This window comes from Hippichthys cyanospilos, chromosome 18, assembly GCF_059441005.1.
Source record: "Hippichthys cyanospilos isolate Australia breed blue-spotted pipefish chromosome 18, RoL_Hcya_1.0, whole genome shotgun sequence".
Taxonomy (NCBI): domain Eukaryota; kingdom Metazoa; phylum Chordata; class Actinopteri; order Syngnathiformes; family Syngnathidae; genus Hippichthys; species Hippichthys cyanospilos.
This window is the reverse complement of record NC_142386.1, coordinates 5,807,436-5,823,102: the sequence shown is the minus strand read 5'-3', so window position 1 is coordinate 5,823,102 and position 15,667 is coordinate 5,807,436. Positions and strand designations below refer to the sequence as shown.

The 15,667-nt window shown below is 38.4% G+C and overlaps 1 long non-coding RNA gene across 3 annotated transcripts in view; it reads left to right on the top strand.

Annotated features, from left to right (window-relative positions):
- Window positions 1-15,667, top strand: part of LOC148408638 (uncharacterized) — a 116,154-nt gene that overhangs the window by 97,856 nt on the left and 2,631 nt on the right. The window contains exon 4 of one of the 3 annotated variants that reach the window (XR_015868614.1): window positions 313-508. This is a non-coding gene — a long non-coding RNA (uncharacterized LOC148408638). Of the gene's footprint in view, window positions 1-309; window positions 509-15,667 lie in introns of all 3 variants that reach the window. The other 2 variants (XR_015868616.1, XR_015868615.1) reach the window with 2 other exon arrangements.

Below are 15,667 nucleotides of genomic sequence, written 5' to 3'. Positions count from 1 at the left end.
TGGACACTAAATCGTCCTTTGTTGTGTTTGTGAGTGTTTTTGACGCGAATTATTTTTCTTTTGCCGGAGTGAAATATACCCGAAATATATTCTGTCAATGAGCTTCTAGTTCATGTTTTATTTTTGTTGAAATAGCGCTTTGTTCAGCTTTAGCTTTAAATATGCAACGTATTGAATGTCCAAATAGAATAGAACGTGGAAAATAGAATAATGCACCGCTGTAATGCTTTACGATTTTTAACGTTCCAATTTGACCCTTTATTGATACGACATGCGTCGCAATGCTCCGTTTTTACATTTTTCTCCCAGCAGCTGCGGGGTTTGCTCATCCATGACCGCGACGCGGGGAGCGACGAGCTGTAGAGCCTTTGCGGCGAGGCGGAGAATGGATGAGCAAGACAAAAAGCAGGTGAGGATGGCAAAAAGGACGAGTGATGAATGAGGGGAGACTTGATGAAGGAGCTGAGCCGTGGGACGGCTGCGAAATGGGCGAAAAGGATGAAAATAGGTGAGTGGAGATGAATGGCTGTCAACGGGGTGCAATAGGTGCTTATTGATAAAGCATAAATAATGATGAAAGGCTGCTGATGGGGACGATATGGATAACGTAGTGGAAATGGGAGCGCGGGAGCAAAGATCAAATGTTCCTCCAAGGGATGGACAACACTGATAAATGAATTCATGTTTTATTATTAGAACATCTTCATCATCCTTTGTCTCATTTTCCGCTCATTTCTTTGCTTTCCTGACATTTCTTTCAGTCACTTTCTATCAGTCCGACAATATCGCGGGTCAGTGTGTTATGACCGCCGTTATCTGGATTACTGTAACTGCCTCCCGACTGATAACAGTCATCAATTATATCTCCCGGTGTCATTAAGTACTGAAGTGGACTTACAGTGTACTACAATACTCCTGTGCTTTTTTGGTCTCTTTTTTTCAAGCTTCTCATTATTCTCCACCTAGATCTATTTTTTTTTGACAAAGCCCATTTCTTTGAACAGTTAGCTATTTTTGGCTAATGCAATTGTGGCTAGCTTGATCGGGGAAGTTTGTGGCTTTTGCTACTCAATTCATATTCCAAAAGTCTTCGAGGGCCTTCACGGTTGAAAAAGAAGTCATACAGAGCATCATAAATACACAAGGAGAAGGAAAAAATCAAAAACCCCATCTGGGGAAAATAAGAAACCTTCAGAAGGGACCGCAGGTGGGAGGAGCAACCTTACAGGCTCAACAGGTTGCACCAGATGCCGAGTACTAAAAATAACACATTGTGCCACATAAGGCAAGCAGGAAGTGTCCAATTTTCCAACATTCCATCCAAGTAGGGCCACATCAACATGATATATCAGTTTGAGTATGGCCTTGATATTAAGTAACAGTGTTACGGGTTTCAAAATGAGAACCTTGAAGTATGCTGTGAATGTATCTTCCTCAAATTTTTAGGTTTTGGAGTACAAAGATAAACACGCTTTGGTCGACTTGAAAAGCTGCGCCGCATCCCATTTATTTATTTGCTCACAGAAAGGACTCTGCATTTTTATTTGTTTCGTTACAGTAGTTTAGCTATGGACGGGTTTATCAGTTTTATAACTCATTTACTCTGCCTGCGTAGCTATAAAATGATATTAAACACATCATTTTGTATGGAAATGGGCTGCTATTCCTCTGTGTTCTGGTACATTACACAGACTAAAAAGGGTAACAAAAAAAAAAAAAAACCCACCTGATCGCGAGCTGACTCACGATGACCGCCGATGACGTTTCCATTTGCTGAGTTACAAACCGCCAAAGCGACGCGACTAAAAACGAGGACTTTTAGTTTGTCGAAAAGTTTCAAGGCGTCACGCTTCAGACGCCCATCAATATAGCATAGTTAACCTTAAAAGCAAGACACTAATAATGTGAATCCTTCCAAGGTATTCCATCCTTTCACCTAAACGCTGAATCATTTTTTATAGTTTACTGTGAGGGACACTTAATCTGTTCCAAATGGTTTTCGCTCATCTCCTCTGCAGCACAGCAAAGCTACAGGGAAGGTCATTTTCATTGTTGCGCCGCGTAGAAGCAGCAGCTGGTCCTCGCCCGGACAAAGTGCAGGTATTTTCCCCGCTTCCGTGCACAAAAGTCAGCTTTGATCGTACAAAGTGGGCCTGTAAAGTCAGTCAGGCTGATGAGCGGAACCTTTGCGAGTGCCTCCAAACACTTCGAGCTTATCGCCGTCATCTGGACAGCTGTCATAAAGCGGAGTTTTATGACGTATTGGGGACTTGGAAATGCACGGTGACACCTTAGTCTTGAAGAAATATTAGAAGTGATTTGATGAGGCGTCAAAGTTAAACGGTCCCGTGGGGGATACGTGTCAAACGATGGCGCCTTCACAATTCTTTGTTGACGGCATAAAATATCCCAGTATCATTTTATGAAACTGATTATTTGGAAACGCCGATGGCATATGTTTGGAGCTGGTATTTATTTTCAGCGTGGGGGAATAATAGTGTCGAAATTAACATAACTGTTTTGTGGATCACGACAAACAAAAAAATGCCGTATTTTCCGCACTAAAAGGTGCAGCAGATTATAGGGCGCACCCTCAATCAATGACCAATATTACGACCGTTTTCATACATAAGACGCACCGCATTATAAGGCGCATAGAGTAGAAGCTACAGTGTTGCTCGGGTTGCCTTATGCATCCACTAGGTGGAGCTGCGCTAATGGAAATGGCAGCAAAACAATCAGATAAATCAGTCAAATTTTTCAATCATAAATTTAGAATAATGACGATTTGTGTAAAATACCATGTTGTGAAAAATACCTCTTGATTATTTTAAGACTTTTTCGATCAATGCCAAGACGAGTCAAGAGTTTCAAAAAATATAATTATGATTCTATTAAACATAAAACATATTTTTTTTTAATCAATTTGCAAACACTGTCAGCTTTTGAGAAAATCGCCCTTTTTTGGTGCGCCTTATAGCGTGGAAAATACGGTAAATAGGCAAATAAAAAATATAAATATATTTAGCTTTTGTGCACGTCAATTTGTCTCATTCTTAAAATAATGATGAGGATAAGGTTGCTGCATAACTTGTGTTAATTACAAGATCACACTTGCAAAAATAGAAATAATATCAATTGATCATAATCGTGTCCCACGGCTCAATTGAAAATGGGTCATGTTTTGACAATTTTGCAGAATGTATGTGGGAGTGCGTCATCTCTGCCAGCATGCTCAAAGGGATTCAAAAGTTTGGGAAAAGTTGCAGAGGTGAACCTTAAAGAAGAATTTTCAGAGGATGGAAAAGTTCACCCTTTATGCCGGCGAATCTCAAATTGAGCTAGGATTAGCATATTAAACCAAATACTGCGTATTTGTCAAGTACTTTTGGTCATATTTATCTTTTAAGCACACTGTATTTGGATTTGAGCCTTCAGATTTCTTTTTCAAACATGTACTTTTTCTTAGATTTCCTTTTGTGTCATCTCAACTTTATATTTTCAAAAATAGCCCCTGTGAAATACCAATTTCCAGCCTTCATTAAGCGTGTCTGATGAATTCAACTTTGGAACTACATCTGTGGTAACGCATTTTATTCACCAGCTCCGGAAAATATTTACTGTATGATTCCCATGTGTTTTATTTGTTTATGATCTGCCATAAAATTGCATCGTGACTGATAATGTGCATTTAACCTTAAAGTACTCGATTGATTGATTTTAATGAACAATTTCAATACAACTTATCTAGTCCTACTCCTTGTATTCTATTTACGCAGATATTTACACATTTTTTCACATCAAAAAGATAGAACAGGTCATATGTGTATGCTAAAACTGTATGGATGTGTACATAGATAGACAGATGCATTCACATATATACAACCATACTAACATACACATTTTTATATAAGATCTTACTCAGTTCATACATGTTTTTTTGTACTTTTCTAATACTGTATTTTTGAAGCTCTTTTTTAGTGATAGCTGTTCCATAAAATCGACACCTAACACACCTTTGCTATATATTTGTTCTTTTTTTTGTATACATTGTATGCATTTGCTTTACTTTTGTTCTTATTGTCAACAACTTCATGTTCCAATTTATTTGCTCTAAATTTGAAAAGAAGACTACTATGCTCCTCCACTGTGTTAAAAATCGGTCGTTTGCATTTGCTAATACTGGCAGAAACATTTTCCGATATTTAAGTGCCCGCGTGGCCGTTCGCATTGTGTGACGGTGGCTCATTTTGATGAACACTCGACTCCGCTCCACGCCATTACTTTATTTTAAAATTGGTCACGATGTTGGTACCCGCAGAGCGTATTTTGTACTTTTTGTAAAAAGTTTGACAACTACTCTTTAATAACAGCAAATGATTTGCACATTTACATTTTCAAATGAAAGGAACGCAGCTACCTCCAGTGAATTATGCAGCATTTCCCAAAACAATGGCGAGCACCTAGTCCATCATTGCGAAAGCCCGAGGCTAAAACCCACCATGTTTGAAGTTTAGTTAAGGAGTGTTGTGATGGCCCTGCAGCATCCCAGAAATGTCAAAGCACTTTTCTTTTTGTCATAAACACAGCTCAGGAAAGTGTCCTCATTTCACGCAGCGCTTTGTGCTGGTGTCCTTAAACACAACGCCACCGGGTATCCGTTGGAGCAACGCTAATGCACAAATAATAACCTTCGATCCAGACATTATTATGATGCGACGTGGCGCTGAAGAGTGGATGCAAAGCAGCCTGAACTGTGCGGGTTAATCATTTGGATGGATAGGACAGATAAAAAGGAATAAATGGACAAATGCTTCAATCCAAATGGGATTTGGCTCATTAAAATTCACGAGGAAGCTCTTAACGGTTATAAGATGACAACAATATCAGGTGAAATTTGGATATTGCTTTCCACTCAAGTATTTCCCACCCACAGAATGTTTCAAGTTATTAGCCGTTGTGTTTACGGTATCATTTCCAGTACTTACACTAGGGTAACATGTAATGCGGCTCACCTTCTTGTTGGCTGATTATCAACTGTATGAAGGACACTTAATTTCCACAATAAAGACTTTTATTGAGGATATTATAGCATGAGGGTGAGTCTGTTTCATTGCATAAACATTTAACTCTCTCTCTCTCTTTATATATATATATATATATATATATATATATATATATATATATATATATATATATATATAAATCTAATGAAATAAATGCATTCAACATTTTGCAAAGTAGTCACCATCATACAATTTAGCAGTCAGTTACTACACGTCTCAATTGATTTGCTCTTAATTTGAAAAGAGAAACGTATTGTTCGTATCCATCCATACATCCGCTTTATTAATGGTCGGAGACTTCCTGGTGGCAGTCGTCGGGGTATACCCTCAACCTGTTGCTAGCCAATCGCAGAACTGTTCAAATAATGGCATTATAAAGCATAACATCAGATTAGCGGCAGACATTTTTAAAAGGTCAAGTTCCCCATTGGAAAAGCACTGTCACAAATAACCTATTCTAAACGTGGCCAGGACCCCTTTTCGAAATTCTTTTTTGCCACGGTATGTAACATTTAATCATCTAGTCCAGTGTTTCTCAACCTTTTTCAGTGATGAACCCTCTGTGAAATATCTTTTCAGCCAAGTTCCTCATAACCAGTGAAAGCATTTTTTGGGTTAAAAAAAAAAGGCTTCAAGTATGCTGTCAGTGTCTGACTCATTAAACTTAAGAACCTTTCAAACTTCATTTGTATTGGTCTATTAAAAAAAAATAATAATCCATTTTAAAAATCAAACCAAAGTGTCCTGTTTTGGATCATAAAGGAAACCTGTTCTCAAAAAGAAATAATTATAAATACATTTTTGTCCATGGAAAAAAATTCAACTTGACATCACGCAATGATGTCCGTCCGCCATCGCTCCAGTCGCCAAACGCGTCGGCGGACGCGCGTGGGGGCAGCGAGCGAGACTGCGCAAAATAAACGATGAACCAGGGAGCGCGTGTCGAATTCCGGTTGTGTGTATCAAGAGGATGTAAAAGATACCAAACAGAGGGCAATTGGCGCGAAAAGAACGGAAAATAACAATTAGCGACCGCTGAGTCAGATTGCCCTCAGTGCCCCGATCTTCATTTCGGGGACTAAACAAACTGCCCTCACATTTAAGTTCTGAGCAAACTCCAATTATTTTTCTTCTGGCCATTCTTTACATGGCCGTGTAGTCACTACCGCCCTATTATTTTCATTATTGAGGTTTTTCAAACGATATCATGACAGACTAGCAGTACTAGTGCTATGATGTCCTCCTGAGACCGAGCCTATTCATTTGTGTCCATCGTGGTGTCCATTTTGTCAGCAGGCCAGCAAAGTTAATTGCATCCCACCCAAACATGAGACATCATTAGAAAGGCCGCCGCGCCCTCGACGGAGCATACCGCACACCCGGCAAAAAAATTGGTTATAAACACTTTGACACACGTTTGACTCTGGTTGAACAGCTTTAACTCCCGTGCATACATGGTACCGATGTGGGACCGTTTCGATGATTTCTTTGTGAAAACAGAGGAGAAAGCGCTGGAAAAAAAAAAATTGGGGGGTTGAAATTTCATGGGAATTACTATATAATCACGTTAAAGCTCAAAATACAACCATGCTGCAAATTCTAAACTGTTGTAGCTTGGCATACTAAATAATTGCGACGCATATGTTCATAGGTACCTGGTTGGACATACCCACACTCTTTATAATCCACGTTCTTTTGATGTATGTTAAATTTATGTGTTATATTGCATTTCCTGCGATTTTTGAACCAAGCTCTTTAGCGGCGATTGAGACAGGCCAACAAACTTCTCGAATGACTTGTGTAACACCTTAAAACAGTAGGTGGCGCCAAAGGCCACTTAAAGTTTTTTTTTTGTCCTCGCATCAAGTCCTACACGAAAACACCAACTTGCTTCAAACAATTGCACTTGTAGTTACTCTGTATGAGTGGGGGAAAAGCGGTGAGCTTGATTCACGTTTTCAAGTTGTGTATTTTGCCTTGTATTTCATCAAACGTAAATATGTATGGATAGAGCTCATGCCACTGAACATTGAGTGGTTTAACGAAACAAATAATTCATTAAAAATGTGAGTTATCCCGCCCTCAAAGCGGGAACCACCTTGGTACAAAAAACGCGAGAGTAGTCTTTTTAAATAGAACGCACAAGGGTTAAAAGACGTCATTTTCGAGTCATTGAAAACTTCAAGTTGTTGAAAAGACAGCTTTAACCTAGCGTTCTTTTTCCAGCAGCCCATTTCTCACTTGTGTGTCTTTGTTCCCCAAACAGATCCTGGATATTGTCTTTTACAGTGCGAATGCACTTTTAGATCAAGCTCCATTTGTTTTTATCCCATGTTGTCTTTCTTGTATTTATCCTTTGGTGAGTGACTGCTAGCGTTTCCCAAAAAAGTGCTGACAATGTGTTGAGTGTCAGCAGGCGGCCAAGGTAGCTCCCATGAGTTATTGCGCCTTGATCATAGAGCTTTAGCGGGCAGCGAACCCACCCCGTGCGGTGTCCCATCACATCAAACATCTCTGCCAGCCTCAAAATTTACCCGCTATATTATCTCCACTCTCTGCCCTTTTTTTAGTCTCCGACTTGACACCTTTGGCTTCTGTTGAAGGTCTCCTGTTCTTCGCTTGACCCTACGCACGTTCACACAAAGACAAACATATTATTTATTCACCTGTATCATATTAGTCTGCAATATACTGCAGGTGGACTGTTGACTGGAATGTTCGCCTTTTGCCTGGCAGATTCCATGATGCTCAATTGACCAGTGGGGAAAAAAAAATGCCTATTTCAGGCAGAAATATTCCAAGGTAACACATCTAACAACAACACTAGTAAGACTGGCAGGAAGTCAGTTGATATATCAAAAAATAGAATGCCTTTGGTGCCTTTATCCCCCTGAGACCCAGCCTAGTTATTTGTGTCTACATTTGTGTCCAGTTTGTCTCGACAAGACAAGAACTGCAAACACATGAGACGTCATTGGAAAAGGCAGGACGGCTTTTCCTGAGCACACTAGGACTTAGTGGGGTAGCATGAATGAGCCAAAAGATATAGTTATAGACCAAAAAAAATTAAAAAAATGTCCACTACAATGGACGCAAATAAATAGGCTGGCTCTTGGAAACATATGAAGGTTTATAATTGTAATCCACTTAGCGGTACACTGCAATGAAATTTGGCTACTAATAGAAAAAAATACATCTAATTAACTCCTTCCTATAGTGTGTTTTCCCCTACAGGTCAAACAGTGACAATACATCTTTATTTAACTCTTTTAGTGCCATGGATGAGAATTTTCGTCAGGTAAAATAATTGTTGTGTGCCAGTGACAGGAATTCTTAACACCTATCCTGTTTTATTTATTTATTTTTTTTATTTTAAATGAATGGATAGATGACACTCGTGGCCAGCGCTCCCCTTACGTTTTTGGCAATCAAGCACATTTCCACAGTTTTTGCTTATTTTTTAATCGAAGGGAATGACTGTTGAGATGATTTAGATGCTTCAAAGACTATGTGTCACTGTTGTGCAGTAAACATTTTCTTTTTTTGTCCAAAATAGCTTGGTGTCACTATTTTCAAACAGTGATTCCTGAAAAACGGAATAAGATCGAATCTTACTTTGTTTTTCAAGGTAACACCTTGAAAACACCTTGCACATTTTTCAAGGTAAAGAATCCCTCATATGGTACCACCAATGTCTACATAGTTACACAATATAATATTCTGCCGGCCTCAAAAAATGATCTTGAAGAATTTTAACGCGACACCTACATCCTTCTTTATTAAATCCAAGGTACATATTAGATAAGTAGAAGAAAAAATGTGCGATGTGGATAAAAAATGTGGATATTTAGCCAAAACGTGGTTCAGGGTAGTTAGAAACAACACCTTACCTCAAGTAAACACAGGATCATTATTCATTCAAGGCTGCTCGGCATTATCGGGAGACAAGGACGCACGCACATTTGAATCCATAATGAAGGGATTCCAAACAAAGCGTGCGCACATCGGCGCAAGTACAAAGAAAAGCTATCAGCGCGTGTGCATGTGTGTGGCGTAGAATGAGAGTGCTCCATTTTGTCGTTCCGTTTCATGATTTTGTGAACAGCTCCTTATTTCAGGCCCATGCTAAGTAAAGAAACATTTATCATCAAAGTGTGCGTGTTTGCTTCCACGCCTTTGATCGTATGTTGTTTTGTCAACTAAAGTCAGGGAAGGCCATTACAGATAATGAGAAGGATAAAATGATGAGATGCATGATCAAAATCAATTAAAAGAGTGTTGCAGAAACATGAATATTGCAGAGGGCACATCAAATTCAAATGATGATGGTAAACGAGCAGCTGGAGAATAAATGCAGACAAAGATGCCGCCACAGCATCGATATTGCAATTAGACCAGAGAGTTTGTGATCTCGAGTATGAATAGCTTTAAATATTTCAGGTGATTGAAAATCATTGGCAAGCGGATTTTTTTTTTTTTTACCCAATTCATTCTTACATCTGGCAACACTGTGACTTGTGGTAATTTATAATAAAAGGGCCCGGAGTACTGTGAATTTATGACTATAATATATATATATATATATATATATATATATATATATATATATATATATATATATATATATATATATATATATATATATATATATATATATATATATATATATATATATATATATATATATATATATATATATATATATTGTATATTTGGATGCATTGTATGATATTGTCTCTTGAAATGACATTTGCTGTCATCTGCAGGAACTCTGTTGGATCTTGCTTGAAGCACCAGCACTCCTGAATGTCTATATATAGAATCCCAGAGTCACTAATTGAGTTCTTAATTAATGAAGCAATGAGTCTCAAAACTTGCGTCCGTTGGAGCATTCTCTCCTGTCCAAAGCCTTTATGATAATAGTAATTCTTTCTTATATATTGAGCTTCGTGTGCAGGCTTATTCTGGTGTTTTGTCCCCCCTCCCCCATTAGAAGAGCAACACATCAAGTGGTCCTTTGGGAAGCAAGTGAGTGCAGATACTACAAGTGCATAGTGTGAGCCACAGTGTGAAGTGATTCCTTTTTTGCAACCTTTTCAACGTCACAAGTTTAACATGCATGGTCGCTGCTTATTATTTATTTCAAACATTTCACGAAGTGACAATTGATCTTCTTTCGATGCTAATCACACGTCCCAAATAAATCCATAAAAAGTCAGCAGTTTACTATTTCCGAGATGTATTTCCTCTCAATGCCACGTAGCGTCATTTGGACGGGATTATGACGTGCGCGTGGCAATTAATCACAGAGTTAATTGACTCTGCTATGCATGCATCATTATGTTTCACAATAATTGCTGCAACTGTAGTTTTTGATCCCAAAACAAACAAATTAATTTGCATGTGTGTAATGTGTTTATTATTAAATGATGCGGCCTTGTTGGCGGCACTGCTTGATAGAAGTTGACGACAGCGTTGAGATCTTCCTCACTTACTTTGACAAACAACATAAGGTAAAAGTCATTTTCAGTGGAAAATAAGTTTTTCAGACCATAGTTTGTCATAAGTTGGAAGTGATGGAGAATCACTTGCGACTTACATAATAATTTAGATCGGGGTGTCAAACGCACTTTAGTTAAGGGCCCACTTGGAAAAAAATCTATTCTCAAGAGGGCCGGGCTGGTAAAATCAACTTAGATAATTTAAAAACCCTGTAAAAATAATATAATATAACCTTTTTTCCTTAAATTTATTGAAAAAAAATTCTGTGACTCTTTTAAATCAATTTCTTCATAAAGTACAGTATGTTTTTTTTTTTATAAAACACATGATAACTAAGAATAAATATTTAATAAATACAATGATATCAAGTGTAAGGAAAAGGCTGCATTCAAACTACATGGTTGCACAACTTCTTTTCAAGGAATACAGTGAAGTGCAAAGAAAAGTAAACCCTAACCTAGTGCTTCTCCATCATATTTTACCAAGCCCCTCCAGGAAAGAGAAAACTTTTCGTGCTCCCTACTCAACACGCGATTATAAATAAGATTACTATCTGAAAAATGGTATAATTATACCTAAACCTGTATCCTTTTTAAACATAAACAAAAAAATGCAAGATAAATCAACTTTCAACAACTGTTAACTATTTTTTACAGCGTTATACGGGTTACAGCTTAAGTCTAAAATTGAAAAAAGTGCGTCAAATTGCCTGAGATAAAAAAAAAAAATGAACATGCATGCCCTAACCCTAAAAATTAAACAGATCATGTGACACTAGTTGGGGAATAAAATACACCTGAATATAACGCTACAAATGTTTGATTTATTTTTTTCATCCAAAAAGGCTATGCGCTGGTAAAGTGTTTTTGGCGAAAAAAATCTTTCACAAAGTGAAAAAAGGTTGAGAACCACTACGTTATACGATGACAATTTGCAAGATTTCCAAAATAAACTAAATTCAAGCTTCAACGCGAGGCAAAAAAAGCAAAAAAAAGTCGCGCATCGGTAATATTCTCAAAACGCGTCAACCAAACGCGATATTTTTTGTCTTTATTTTTCTCACCCCGAGCGCCGATAAATTCTGACTTTCTGACTTTTATTTTTCCTTTCCGCCTTTCTAAATGTCAGCGCCGGCAGATCAGCGTGCCGTCGTTCCGCCCCTGAACACTCAGACGGAATTGAGGGGAGCCAAGAGGAACCGGAACAATTTGGCCTGATAGCGCGCCCTCTGCTCAACATTGCTAAGCGACCACCGTGAACTCAATTTCGCGAGCCTTGCCTTACCTAGAGGCAGCAACTGGCGAGCGTGCGTGTGTGCGGGCGTGGGTCTGACCCCTCCAGTGAATCATTCCAAAATCTGTCCAAGCGTTGCTCAGCTGAGCTTCGGTAAGTGTAAATACGTGAGTGAGTTAGTGTGTGTTTGTGTCGGCGGTCATGCGCTTCTGCATGAGTGAGAGGTCTCTGGCCCGGCTTGGTAGCTCAGCTGTGGGCAGTCACGTTCATATTAGGAATAAATTACGAATGATGGCGCTTGTCATTCTGCTGCTGCCGCCTGCGTGATTCACGTTTTTGGTGTGAAAGTACTTTTTTTTTTTTTTAACCTGCATTGTGAGATGAAATATGGTATTTATTTTGAAAAATCGCTTCAACCTCCTTGTCGCACGTTTTTGATGATGTCTGTTGCATACGTTGGAGGTCATGTGGAATCGGAATTCAGATTGAATATTCTGGTGCGTTTGCGCACTTTGACCCTTGTGCGCACACTTGACAAACAACACGTTGCATTTTTTTCCCATTTTGTAAATGCTTTTAAAAGCCTAATAAAGTTATTCGGGAATATGGCATCAGTGGCATCAGTTCTATCCATACATATGTTAAATTTATAAACACCCACAAAAAAATTGAAAAACGTCTTGTCTTTGTAGTCTGTGACGTGACGATGACACTTTAAGACAAAGCCATTAACTGGTCTTTACCGCCACCCACTGACTTGAGGTGTAACACAAGTCAACAAAGAATTTTCTGTTTGCTTACATTGATTGAACGCCGCTCAAAAGAATTTTGCAAAAATCGCAGGAAAATTCACGCAAACAATGCTTTTGAAATGCCTCTCAAAAATTGCAATTATAATGGATTTATATGGTCCAAAATTTGGACAATGATTATTTTTGAACGCAAAATCTCGCACGTCCAGCTGCAAACACATAGAAATTTCAGAATGGTACATTTTTTTAATTATCATCAGGAAATTTCAGCCTATTCTGCTTGTTTATTTGCCTGCACATCTCCGTGCCTCCCTGATTCCAAAGAAATGTGACTGTGCATTTTTCTAATTTCGAAGACACCGACATTAATTCGTGTTCTGAAGGTGTCCCCGGCTATCATAATACCTAATAATTTTGACTTTCCACTTTTTTTATTCACGCAAATCACTTCATAATGACTTGCCTCCAAGAGCTGCAGCATGTGTTTTCGCATATCACCGGAGTAAATTGTCTTCTCTTTTGCACTAAAGCTAACACATCAAAAAAGCAATTTCTATTCATTTCAATTCATATAAATACCCTAACAGCTCATCATATTGCATTCAGAATTTCCTCTCTCAGCCTGGATTTTTTTTTTTTTTTTTTCCTTCCCCCCCGCCCTCACATCACAGTATGCTCGGCAAATTAAAGCACTGCAAGCCCTCCATTTAGCACTTGATCTTAGCTTTACTCCCACTGCTTTGCCGTCACTGGCACCGTTTTACTGAATATGGCAATCTAAGGCGGAAATGTTACTTAAATGGACTGGCTAATAATTTATTCCCGGCTGCCAGGAACCAGTTGGCGCTTTCAGTTCTGGCGAGATCCCTTCAGACCTGTGCTGAATGTACGATGCAGTCCAAACAGACAGACACGGGAAGGGGCGGGGGGGGGGGAATTAGGTTTAAAATCTTTTGCTAACAGTCGCATCAAGCTGTTCTGTGTTTTATTGCTATTCTGCACAAACAAATAAAAGAAAAGCTTCCTTCCAGGGAAACAAAATGCTGCTGCAAGTTTTCCCCTTTTTAAAAGATAAATACAGAATAGTTGTATTATTTTTGCTTAAAATAAGAATTGATGTCAGTCATTGCATCTAGCGAGCCCACGCGAAGCCAACTACTGCGTGATAGTTATCATAAATGTGCTTCTAATGCAGTCATTATTGTCTCTGCGATTGCCGTGGAACATGCGCTATGCTGAATAAACGCATAATGTGACATTTCCCCGGCAAGAAAACATGCGCAAAGTGGCGTTTTGACCTTTTATTTTTCAAATGTATGGGTTTGGATTGTTACTTACCCGCTCACACAAAAATGCACCCAGGTATCTATTAAGTCATGCAACAGCATCACGTTCAAATGCAATGCTGGTTTCATTTTATTTTCTTTCTTTCCTTTTTTTTTTTTACCGCTGAAATTGTTTGGTGCCATCAGTTCTATCTATACACATGTTAGTTAAGTTTATTAACACCCACAAAAAAATGAGAACTGTTAATGTTTACTGATCTCTACCGCCACCTACTGTCTTGAGGGGAAACACAAGTCAACAAAGAACTTCAGTTTGCTGACGTAGTTTCAACGCCGCTCGAGGGGAGGTTGCAAAATCGCAGGAAAACCAATGTCATAAATCTTAATAAAATGCACCTCAAAAATTTTAATTATAATGGTTTCATATGGTCCAAAATTTGGACCTGTACACAAAATCTAATGTCTGCAAAATGTATTTAAAACTGTTAACGTCAGTGAACTATTCACCTGAATTTTCATTTAAAACTTTATAAGAGATTCCGTATGTAACATTTGACTTTTTGTTTTTGTTTGATATCATAACAAATATTAGAGGAATCCTAAACTCCCCGTATATTTAAATTTGGAAAAATATACTGTATATTCACTGTAGAAAAGAATAGGTCGCTTTTGTTAGCTCCCTGATTTATGTATTTTTTTGTCCAAGGACCCAAAGATACACACAGAGTATGTCGCCAAATCGTTAACCTTACTTGAGGTTCCTCCTGCGGTGACCATTTCTTGTGAACATCCATGTATTGCATCCGCCTGATCATCTATTATCATTGGGCCAGATTTGGGCTCCATGTTGCAATTTCAATGCGCGTGAGGGTATTTTGGCAAATAGCAGGTTGTCAATTTTGGCAGGCGGACATCTCTCGTGCAATTTTTACAAAAGGTGCCTGGTTGAATGGACCGCTTTCATCATAGCTTCGCCCTGTTCTGACTCCACTCTAAAATCATTCATGTGGATGTCTTCTTGGCAACGCAGTCTAACCAGCGGGTTGCTAATTTTGGTAGATGACAGCAAAGCTGCCAAAAAGCACATCCCCTCTATTAAAAGCATAGTTATTTGTGGATAATGTGGACAGCAAAATGGCCAATAAATGACAAAGTCTGAATTTGCAGAGTGCTGACAGGAAGGTTTAATGTGTACCCTTTAGGTTTTTCTGCTAATTAAAACCAGCCGTGCTGCATTTGGGATTGCTGAGAGATTTACATTTATGTTCGGACATGTTTATTAATTCCATGAGAGGGGTCAATTGTTCTGAGCAGCTTGCACATGCTAGATACTAGCATGCGGTAACGTATATGATATAAAGATAGATTTTTTTTTCAATAATCGTCATAAATAACTGGCCAGAGAGGCTTGTGGAAATAAATTGAAAAATATATGATTTTTATGAGAGCGGTATGCTTTGACTTCCCATTTCAAAGGAAAACATCTGCCATGGAGTCTGTGCAGAAAAGAATTTGTAGTGGCAGAGAAGAACAGTTCTGTAAAATGCTGCATTTGGGTCTGAAGGATTTTTTTGTCACTCGGAAATGAAAAACATCTGTCATCAAAACTTTCCAGCCAAATGTGAAAATAAACAAATGTCGACGTTGACGAAATTTCAAAATGTTAGGGACACATTAGCTTAATTGTTTGACCTGAATATGATTCAATTTACTGGATTTTCCGGACTATAATTAATGTGTCACAAACTTTTATACTAGAACTTATTCAATTTAGATTCATTCAATAATAGATTTTTAAGACTCTTTTTGACCACAGCACATTGATTTA